This window comes from Phodopus roborovskii, unplaced genomic scaffold (assembly GCF_943737965.1).
Source record: "Phodopus roborovskii unplaced genomic scaffold, PHOROB, whole genome shotgun sequence".
Lineage (NCBI taxonomy): Eukaryota > Metazoa > Chordata > Mammalia > Rodentia > Cricetidae > Phodopus > Phodopus roborovskii.
The window spans coordinates 140524-152294 of record NW_026125457.1 but is presented as its reverse complement, the minus strand read 5'-3'; positions in this window follow the sequence as shown (position 1 = coordinate 152294).

Sequence of the window (11771 nt, the reverse complement as noted above, 5' to 3'; positions counted from 1 at the left end):
TATCCTGAATGAGGTAACCCAGTCACAGAAAGAGGAATATAGTATGTACTCGCTCATATATGGATTTTAGATCTAGAGCAAAGGATCACCAGCCTATAATTCACACTGCCAGAGGAATCAGGATACAAGGTGGATTCTAAGAGATTCATATAAGGTCCCTCACAGAAGCGGGAAGGGACAAGTCCCCAGAGCACAGGGGAAGTGGGCAGGCAGTGAATGGAGAGAGAGGTAGGAGAAAGAGAGGGGGGAGGAGAGGAAAACAGGTGCGACTAGGAAGATTGAGTCAGGGTAGCAGTAAAAGACAGGAGAGAGAGAGAGAAAGAGAAAGAGAGAGAGAACATAAAAGAGGGAGCCAATACTGGTTTGAAGAGAAAACTGAACCCAACGAAAGGTCTAGAGACCTCCAAGACTGCCGCCAACTAACAATTTGAGCATCCATGGAAAGGCTACCATAAATGCCCTTCCCGGATAGTGAGATCAACAACTAACTTATCCATGGAGCCCTCATCTAATACCTGTTGGAAACAGAAGCAAACACCCATATGTAAACACTGAGTCGAACTAGAATTCAGATGCAGAGGGAGAGGACAAGACCAGGTTGCAGAAACACATAAAGACAGCTGACCTGAACAAGGAGGAGCTAACGGGGCCCCCAGACTGATAGCTGGGAATCCAGCATGGGACTGACTCAGGGCCCCCCTGAATATGGGTCTCAGCCAGAAGGACTGAGCAGTCTAAGGGACCTCAGACAGTGGAACCAGGATGTATCCCTGGTGCACAAAAGGACCTTGCGAACACATCCCCCATGGAGGGATAACTGCCTTAACCTAGAGACAGGAGAGAAATCCTAGTCCCTACTTCAAATGACCTGTCAGATCTACATGACCCCACCTGGATGGCATTGCACTACATGTGGAATTGCGGTGGGGGGATGGGAGGGGGAGGGTGGTCAGGGTGTGAGGGGGCAGAGAGGGTAAAAGGAAGGGTCAGAGGGACGGAGAAAGGGAGGGAGAGAGGGAAGGAGGGAGGGAGGGAGAGGAAATGGGATCAATATGTAAAATAATAAATTAAAAAAAAAAACTGTGACTAGACAGGTCATAGCCCCTGGCGGAGAACCTTCTACTATCAGTCTGCTAAAAGGGCATAGTATTAAAATGATTTTTTTGTTTGTTTGTTTCTGCTTTTTGTCTTTTGAGACAGGGTTTCTCTGGGTAGCTATGGAGCGTATCCTGGCACTCGCTCTGCAGACCAGGCTGATCTTGAACTCACAGAGATCTGCCTGCCTCTACCTCCCAAGTGCTAGGTGTGGGCTACCACTGCCCAACTGTGATCAGAGAAGCTTCTATTTAAGTATATGGTAATTAATACACAGACTTGAATCTGGTCATGGCACAGAAAATAAGAGATCGCTCAGTCCTAAATGAAACATATAAATCATATGTCCTCCTCTAAAATTCAAGGGTTACTGTGGATGAGAGGCAGACAGGGTTTAAGAACTAGAAGCTGTGGATGACTACGAGGAACACAGCAGTGCAGTTTACAAATGCATTCAGAACAGTTATGACAACGTGCAAATGACCTGCACAAGTTCAATCCATACAGAATCCCAAAATGGAATGAAGCCCCACTGAGGAGCTACTGGCCACTGACAGCTTGTAGGAGAGAGAAAGTCAGTTTTCTTTGAGGGTGTCACCCTGGGTAGTGATACACACTTTAGTGGTATGTCACACAACCTCTTGCCTCTACTTCCTAAATACTAAAATCACAGGCATAATGCACCAGGCCCTAACTCACTTTTCACTCTGCAAAATTTATCACAAGGGGTATGGTTTCAGAAATGGTTGAAAGTATTTAGTTGTTTTCTGACTACTGATATTGTGATAGAGTTTTCCTGCTAGAAAGTATTACACACACCACTCTGTTCACTTTTTGGTAAAGAAATCTACATTACAGTCTTTCTGAGTTAAAGTCTTTTGCTTATAACCCACACAACAAAACAAAAGTCCTCTGACTCACATTCATCATGTTTAACTAAACAATAATGCTGACTTTGGGCAAGCTATAAAGCAGCACCCCTCACCCAGTACTATATGCCTCAAATTCTAGGAGTTCTCTATGTCTTGCCAACTGCTAGGATTCATCTTCAGTGGAGGGCAGACTTGGATGGGTAAATTAGATTTTTCCCTTTCCCAAGTACAGACCTTTGGTTTTATTTCATTGCTTTATTTATCAATCAATGCTATTATGAAATCTTGCCAAATCTGCAATCCTTCAAAACCACATTGTTACAGCACAAATGTTGAAATGGGAGGGCACAGCACCATAGCATGACTCTGCCTTTTAGTCTAAATGGCCATAAAATAGAGATGATGATAAAGGAACACTGAATACCTTGTGTTATTTAATCTTTACCATGACCCTATTGGTTGGATATTATGACCTCCACTTTCAGAAGTATAGAATTAGGCCTACTGAGATTAGGATCTTTTCTTCAACATCACTTTAAGTGGCAAAGCAGAGTCACTGTGGAATATTATGTGTTACATTTGTTTATGCTGTGAACATTTCTTTAATGGTGCAAAAATGTGTTGCTTTTGTTTTATGCTGCACTTGCTTAATTCTGTGAAGCTGTGATGCTTTGCCTGTCTAAAACACCTGTTGGTCTAATAAAGAGCTAATAGAGAGGCATGAGAAAGGATAAGTGGGGCTGGCAGGCAGAGGATAAATAATTGAAATGAGGAGGAGAAGGAATGAGGGAGAAAGAGAACAAGGAGAGGAGGATGGATGTCAGGGCTAGCCACCAAGTCGGAGTGAAAGAAAGAGGCACAGAAGTAGGAAAAGGAAAAAAGTCAGAGGCAAAAAGGAATCAAAATAATTTAAGAAAAGCTGTCAAGAAACAAGCCAAGATAAGGCTGGGGCATTTATAATTAAGAATAAGCCTCCCTGTGTGATTCATTTGGGAGCTAGGTGGTGCCCCCCCCAAAAAAAAGTCAAAAGAGCAAAAGAGACATAGAGTCAAAGAGTGTAAAAAAAAAAAAAAAAAAAAAAAAAAAAAAAAAAGCACAGAGCCTTGAGCCCAGGTTTGTCAGACATCAGAGTTGATCTGGGAAACTACTGTGCTTAACTCATTCCTTCATAGCTCCTCCCCTCCCCTCCCCTTCCCTCCTTTCCTTTCTCTTCCATGATGGGGATCAAACCCATGGCCTTCCATATGCTACACAAGTACAGCTCCATGGAAGTACACCCTGAGTCTTTCTCAACACTTTGCTTCACACACACACACACACACACACACACACACACACACACACACACACACACACACAGAGAGAGAGAGAGAGAGAGAGAGAGAGAGAGAGAGAGAGAGAGAGAGATATTTATTGTTTTATCTTTGAGATAGAGTTTCCTGTTGAAGGGGCATTAGCCCACTCAAGCATTCTCTCTGCCTTGCTAAAAACAAAAAACAAAACAGAACAGAACAACAGAAAAACAAAACAAACAAACAATCAAACAGTTAGATTTCATTCCTAAAGCCAGCCAAGGCTATTCTCTTATTTGGCCACTTCTTCCCCCCTGAGGCTGACAACCAAAGTCCAGCAATCAGAAGTCCCCCTTGGCTCACCTAATGAACATGCCCAATTAAATTAAACACCTCATCCTAACATGGGGTTACCATCTTTACCTTTATAAGTCCCTTTACCTTTATAAACTGCCATTTGCCTATGTGCCACATCTGTCTCCTCTCTATCTAGAGGCAGTCCTTTGTCCTTCCAGAACAAATATCCCTGCTCATTTCCCTTGTCCCCTTCCCCTTCTCCCTAGTCCTCTATTTTCTTTACTACTGTACCCTAGTCCATTCTAACACAGACCTCCCTTTTTCTTTCTCTTAAGAATGACACCTGCAAGGTCATTTGCTGCTGTTTTTCTGCCTGTCAGAAAGCAGCCATTTTAACTTTTCTTCCCTACTTAAAAAAGATCTCTCTGTAAAAAACAGGTATTTGGGTGTGGATTTTGCCTCATCAGGAGTCTGGGGAGGGAGCCCCCACTATGTGTGAGTCCTCATCATTTGTGCTGAAAACCAGGACTGGCCAACAAACCCTGAACCCCTTTTCACAGTCCAGTCCTGCTGGTACTTGATTTGCTTGCCCAACAATGGCTGACTGGTAAGTCTTCACACCTTGCTGTCCTAAACAGTCCCTAGGTTACCAGGTGATACCCAGTAAGCGTCCACTGTCCCTGCTCTGTCCTGTGGGATTGGGGAGACTGAACCCCACCAAGAACTTCACTGGTTACAATGGACTCCCACAGACTGGCTACTAGTTAGTCCAGTCTGGTTTGTAGGGGGCTTCCCCCTTTACTTTGGGTGTCTGCTCTTAATTGTCTGTGAAATCCTGTCAACAGGTCCTGGATTCACAGACCCGCTAGAGTCACTCTCTTGGTGACAGGGCTTGGATGACAACCCCCTCCCTGCCAGAGATTCTGTTCGGGGCCTCTTGAGACACAGGTGACACTTTGCCTCTCTACCTTTGTCCCACTGATCATCTGCCATTAGTGATGGCATTCTGACTCACTAGCCTTTGGGATGTCTCCTACAGAATCACACCAAATCTCTTAAACTCATTCACTACAGTACCTAGGTTTGGTTCCTACCCCCATTGGATAATCAAATTAATTGGCCACCTAGCAGTTCTCTGGATCCTAGCATTAGTCAGGATCTTTACAACTTTTGTGAGTGCATAAGGAAACGGAAAGAGATCCTTTGTGTCTTGGCTTTCTCTCCTGTCTGTTGCAAGCCCTCTACTCCTACACTCTATGAACGTTTCCAAACTCTATTGTAAACCTTTGCACCCTTCCAGGTTTTTATTTAACTGTCGTGCACTGCAGGGACACTGACTGCCAAGCACTCAGTGCCCACCAGCTGCAATGCCCACCAGCTGCTGTCCATGCAACCAGCACCCACCCTCCTCTGTCTGGCCATAATTTGCTTTCCCAACAATCTCTCTTCTGGCACCTTCTCCACTCTTCCCCTACTCCCCTGCACTCAGTCCAGCCTGAGGTGCTGCACTAATGAAGACTTAAGGTTTCTAAAGGTCATAAAAAACCAGACAAGTCAGTTAGGCAGGTCAAGGAAAATGAATGATATGAGGTATGCAGGTCTGAGATAGGCCTGAAGTTATGACAATATGTGTTAAAGTCTAAAAATATAAAAGTCTAAGTAAGTCATGAATGTTTGAGATGTAAAAGCTTAAGTTGTGATAAAGAAAGTAATTTAAGGTCTATAAAAATCTAGGATTTCTTTCCTTCTCTGTACACCACTGTTGGGGTCTCCCTCACCCACATCATAGTCAGAATGTACAACCAGTCCTGCAGATCTCTCCAGACTCCTCCCTTAACTTGCTCCGTTCAAGGATTTTTTTTTCTCATTCCCTCATGTCTGATTCCCTCACTAGGAAATAGGAAAGCACCGATGTACAATTTGCCTTTTCCTCTGACAGCTCCCAGGACACTCCTGCGGACTCCTCTTCCCTTCTTCAGCCTCTATCTGTACACTGTCACTCTCCAAAGTCCCAACCCCCCCTTTACCGTCTTCCCACTTCTCAGTCATCCCATTGTATGGGTACCAGCACTCTTTGCTGCACATCATGAACAGCTCTCTATTAAACTCAATGACCCCTCTGTTCATATCTCCAAACCCCGATACTCCCTACTTAGGGAGTCTCTACCCAGTCTCTGCTCATTTCACTCTACAATACTCCCATTAAAAGAAAACCCAATGGCATGTTTCGCTTGGTCCAGGACCTAAGCTCTGTCAATGCTGCCGTCATGCCCTTCAACCTCTATACTATCCTATCCTATCCTCTACCCCACACAACACCATTCATTTCTCGGTCTAGACCACATTCTCACAATGGTTCTGCCTGGACTTGGGCAGACCCCAACACTCAACAATCCTGACAACTGCTGGGCTGTCCTTCCCCGGGGATTCAGAGACACTCCCCACCTTTTGACACTTGCTACAGACCTGTTCTGCCTTCTCCCTTTTCCTCCTGGCTGTGTCAGTGTATAGATGACCTCCTCCTTCACAGTCCTTTCCTCTCTGAAAGCCAACTGACACTGCCTCATTCCTTTCTCTCAGATCCAGAGGTTAACAGATCTCACATTCTGAAGCTCAGCTCTCTTCTCTCCAAGTCTCCTATCTAAGATTCTATCTTATGCCAACCCAAAGACAGCACATTTTAAACCACCTTGTCCATCCACACTCCCTTACTACCCCCAGATCCTCTACATTCTCGTCAAAAACTCCCAAAGACCTCCTGCACCATCCCTCTCATACACAAGATGGTCCTTTAGCTACTTCTGCTTACACTTTTCATACAGATGACATCAGACTGACCCCTCCATTATCAATATGGTTCCTGCTCAAGATCACCTGTTCTCCACAAATCTCATCTTTCTTTTCACACTCCTATGTTTCCTCTGCCCAAATGATTGCCAAACATTCACCTCCAACCGACTCGCCTAAATTCCTTAGCTTTCCATATGTCCTCAGACATCACGTACTCTAAACAATCCTACACTCCCAACACAAAACACAGCTAAACCCAAGTCATCTCCTCTTTGACACATACAAACTCTCATGGCCAAGCCCTCACTTGGGTCAAGGTCATCCAGCAAGCTCTCTCCTCAACTTCACAGATCCCTCCTTCGATGCCTTCCACTGCTTTCTTTTGCCTCTTTTCAAAGCCCTCTGGTAATCACAGTTCCTCTTGCCACTAATACCCCTGTTGCCAATGCCCTACCACCATTCCTGACCACTTGTCCCTTAACCATTCAAGTCCCCTTTTTGAGAACCAAAGCCAAGTACCCTCAACCTTTCCACAGTAACCCCAAACCTGTTACAGACTGTCCCACTCATCATTTGCCAAGAGCCTCCCCAGTCATCCATGGTCCTAAAATACTGCAGTTTCATAACTTATGTAAATGCCCTCAAAACTCCACTATTTTGATACAACAAAAACCTCTCAAATTGTATTCTCCCCTACACAACCAGACCCTGCTTTCAGATAACAATTGGTCCCCAATTAACTTTATATAGCCAATCTAAATTGTCCTGGCTCCTCTCAAGAACTTTCAGATAAACTCTAGATAAGTACTCCTGCCAACCAACACCCTAAGTTTTCCTGCCTATTGTGTATTCCTAAGGGTGGGATCTCCCCCTCTTCCCTGGTCTTGGGATCTTCTTCCCAACTACCAGAATGATGAATGTAACATTTTCAAATGTACATCCATTTTTTTTTTCTAAACTTCTTAACTTCACCTCTGCCCCTAGTCAAATCTGTCCCAACAGATTCCAAATCAACTACAGACTGCTGTAGCAACTTCAGGACCAGCCCCAGCTGTTCTTTGTAATCCACATCCTGGTCTAGTATCACAGACTACACTTTCCTAGCCTCAGATGGTCCTGCTGAACTTGGTCATCAGCTAACACAGCCTGCTCTTCCTTGCCTTGACCAACAACCCAGCTTCTTGGGCCCCCTAAGATCAACACCCCAATGTCAACAGGAAGTAGTCAGAGAGAGCGATGCCCACTTACCCAACACCCAGCCACTCAATAATAAAGCAAAAGGTGGGAATGAAGGGAAACTAGCCCACTTGAGCATGTGGCTCTGACAGGCTTTGCCCTTCATCTCATTCTCTCTGTCTTGCCATAAACTGTTAGATTACAGTTTAAAGCAGCCACCAAGGTCTAGTCCTTTATTTGGTCATTTCTTTCTCCTGAGGCTGACCACCAAGATCCAGCAATCAGAAGATCCCTTGGCACACCTAATTAACATGCCCAATTAAAATTAAACACCTCATCCTAACACAGGGTTTGCCCCTTTACTTTTGCAAACCCCTTTACCTTTATAAACTGCCGCCTTCCTATGTGCCACATCTGTCCCTCTTGTCTAGAGGTAGTCCTTTGTCCTTCCAGGAAAAATACCCCTGTACCCTCCCCCTTGTTCCTTGCCCCCAGTCTCCTTTACCACTGCATCCTAGCCAATTCTAACAAAGATCTCCCCCTTTTCTCCTCCTCTTAAAAATGACACCTGCAAGGCCCTGCCTGAGTCAGAAAGCAGTCACTTTTCCTCCCAGTGTAATGAAGGGTATCTGTGAAAACAGGTGTTTGGGTGTGATTTGTGTTGAATCTGGGGTCTAGAAGTGAGCCCCTGCTATGCAGGAATCCCCTTCACATGTATCTTAGGTTGATCTCAAATTGGGTCTAAAGCTGTCTTAGATTTCTATTGCTGTGAAAAGACACCATGAACATGGCAACCTGATGGGAGATGTCATTCTGTATATGTTTCTCACACTGGTTAATAATAAAGCACTGTTGGCCAATAGGAAAGGAGGATAGGAGGGACTAGGAAACAAGGAGGAAATAGGAAGTAGGGAGGAGGAGTCAAGATGGAGAGTCTGAAGAAAGCAGTATGCCGCTGGCTCCCTGGTAAGAGAAATACATAGATCAGCAGAAATGGGTTAATAATTAAGATAGAGCTAGCCGATAAGAAAGTAGTAACTGGCCAACAGTATAATATCTAATACAGAGTCTCTGTGTGTTATTTGGGGCTGGCGCGGCTGCGGGACAAGACCGGGAGGCGTCAGGCAGAAAAAACAACATACTCCTTACAAATGGCGCCCACGTGGCTATTAAGAACTTCCACTTAAAATTTAACAAAAGCTTAAAAAAGGGTTTTAGAAACATAAGAACAGAAATAAGCAAGGTTTCTTGGTAACAGCATTTTTCTCGGTTGGACTCTGACTTGCTAGAGACAAGCAGATATTCGCGTGGCTCCTTTAAGGGAAGGTTCCTGACTCAGCATAAAAGGAAAAAAACCGCACAGCTTTTAAATAACTCTGCTAACAGTTTATTGGTGTGTATGAGAGATGGCAATGGCTGTGACCACATCTCCAAGCCGGCAGCATGCTTTCTGGGTGGCAGCGCAGACCAAGGCGGTGAGCACAGCTTTCAGTGCTGGCGGTAAAAGTACCCGCCACCATCTTTGGTAAACCGTGGCTGACACAGCTATATGAATTTCATTTTAACAATGTTATTGTTTAACAGATAAAGACTTGTGGCCAGATGAAGATAAAAATTTACAGTAAAGACAGATTCATATTAAGAATCTAAAGGTTTACAGTGTGTTTTAAAATAAGGAGACATGGGAAAAAAAATAAAATGAGTTTAAAGAGACAAAGAGGAACTGGGTGTTGTAGCACACGCCTTTAATCCCAGCACTCAAGAGACAGAGGCAAGCAGATCTCTGTGATTTGTAAAGTAAACCTGGTATGCCGAGTAAATTCCAGGACAGATAAGAGTTACACAGTAAAACCCTATGCCAAAAAATGAAAAAAATAAAAGTAAAATAAACAGAGTAATAATAAAGCCACGTAAAGACGAAAAGCTCAGAGAGAATCTGGTTACTGTATGCTATTGTGTTGTCTCTACATTGTTTGACTGCTGAGAAAATAACAACAACTGATAAAGGAAATGCTGCTGGATTAATTCAATTTATATATTTTAAAAATGCTTTGACTCCAACATTTAAGTTCAAGGACAAGTTACTGGGGAAAAGGATTTCTATTTTTGTTTCCACAGAAATTGAAAAGCTGTGGATTCTTTCCAGACTAATGTGGTTTGAGCAAGCCAGACCGCCTGAAACAGAGAACCAGGTGATCCTACATTCAAAACAGCTGGATAAAGCAGCCTCGCAGACTACAGCCAGGATTTCTGCATCTTCTTAGGATCCCCATGACAGCGCCCCCTATCAGCAGGAAGTAGTTTGGAAAGAACGACGCCCAAATTCCCAAATATTGTTTATAAATGTTTGTTTTCATTTAAATGGACTTGGTTATAAATGGTTAAGGATCACAACCAATATCTTTTTAAAGGTAAAAAGGGAATTATGGTATAGATATGCATAGTTTGTTTTGGAATGGATTTTCATTTATTGATACAATTTAAGGTCAATTTTGTCATATGTATATTTCTCCTCTTGTTTGTATAGCTCATTTAGAAATGTAATGTATAATGTAGGACAGATAATAGATAATTATCTATGATAGTCAAAGCTTAGAGTTAAGTTAGGTTTTCAAGATACACAGAGATGTATTTGAGATAAATAGGCATTCTTCAAACCTTTCAAAGACCTACAAAATATGGCATTTAAAATGGTTTAGGGTTTTTCTTGACAGTGAGACATAATTGCTCTTGGCAATACCACCTGCACCAGAAAGGAAGATGAACATCGAAGAAATGCATTATGAAGTTTGCTTCCAATATGGCAAGACTAGCCATTTGGACAAGATACTGCTCTTGTCTGGACTGTTTGACTTTATGCTGTATAAATTGGACATGCAGGACCCACAGAAAAGTGACTGCTGATTCAAGATGGACATTGCTACAGAGATCCTGCTTCATGGAAGAGTCTGCAAGACTTTATGCAGGACACAGACAAAAGTGACTGACAAACTGCCAATACAAGAAGACAGTTTAAAGTTTCCTGCGTTGCTGAAGAGTCTGCCAGACACACTATGGCCTATGGGCTGAAGATGGAAGATTACAGAAGAACTTCGGGTGACCAGGCAATGAGTTGTCTCTGTCATTTCTAGAGCTTATATATTATCCTTCTGTGGTCTTTGAAGGAGTTGAAGACAGATAGTTATGGTTATAGTTTTCATTAGTTAGGATTAAAGATAAGTTACTTAGACTTTAGACACACAAAGATAGATAGATGATGAAATATTTTCTTCAAATCTTGCTAAATGTTAATGGACTAAATATTGTTAACTATGATTCTTACTTGATAACTGTTGTATAATATATTTTGCTATGTTAAGGTTAAAACCCTTGTTTTTATTTAGACAGAAAAGAGGAGATGATGGGAGATGTCATTCTGTATATGTTTCTCACACTGGTTAATAATAAAGCACTGTTGGCCAATAGGAAAGGAGGATAGGAGGGACTAGGAAACAAGGAGGAAATAGGAAGTAGGGAGGAGGAGTCAAGATGGAGAGTCTGAAGAAAGCAGTATGCCGCTGGCTCCCTGGTAAGAGAAATACATAGATCAGCAGAAATGGGTTAATAATTAAGGCAGAGCTAGCCGATAAGAAACAAGTAACCGGGCCAACAGTATTGTATCAAATACAGAGTCTCTGTGTATTATTTGGGGCTGGTGGCATGGCAGCAGGACAAGACCGGGCTGCGGCAGGCGAAAAACCGTATTCGTTACAGCAACCCTTATAAGGAAACATTTAATTGAGAGGGCTCACTTATAGCTTCAGAGGTTGGGTCTACTATCACCATGACAGGGTTCATATGGAATGTAGGATGACGCGGTACTGGAGAAGTAGCTGAGAGTCCTACATCTTGCAGGTAAAGGAAGTTGACTGACTCACTGGGCAGTATCCTGAGCATAGGAAACATCAAAGCCCACCCCCACAGTAGCACACTTCCTCCAATAAGGCCATACCCACTCCAACAAGCTATACCTCCTAACAGTGTCACTCCCTATAAGACTGTGGGAACCAATTACATTCAAGCTACCACAGCCACTGAGGATTCTGGTTCTCCTGTCTATTTCCCAAGTGCCTGTATTACAAGCATATACCACCATGGGGGTTTATGTGGAGATGAATGAATACAGGCTTTGTGCATATGAAGAAAGCACTCTAAGAACTGAGCTATTGTCTCAACCCAGATCTCAGTTTTTAATGTCATTAATGTATGT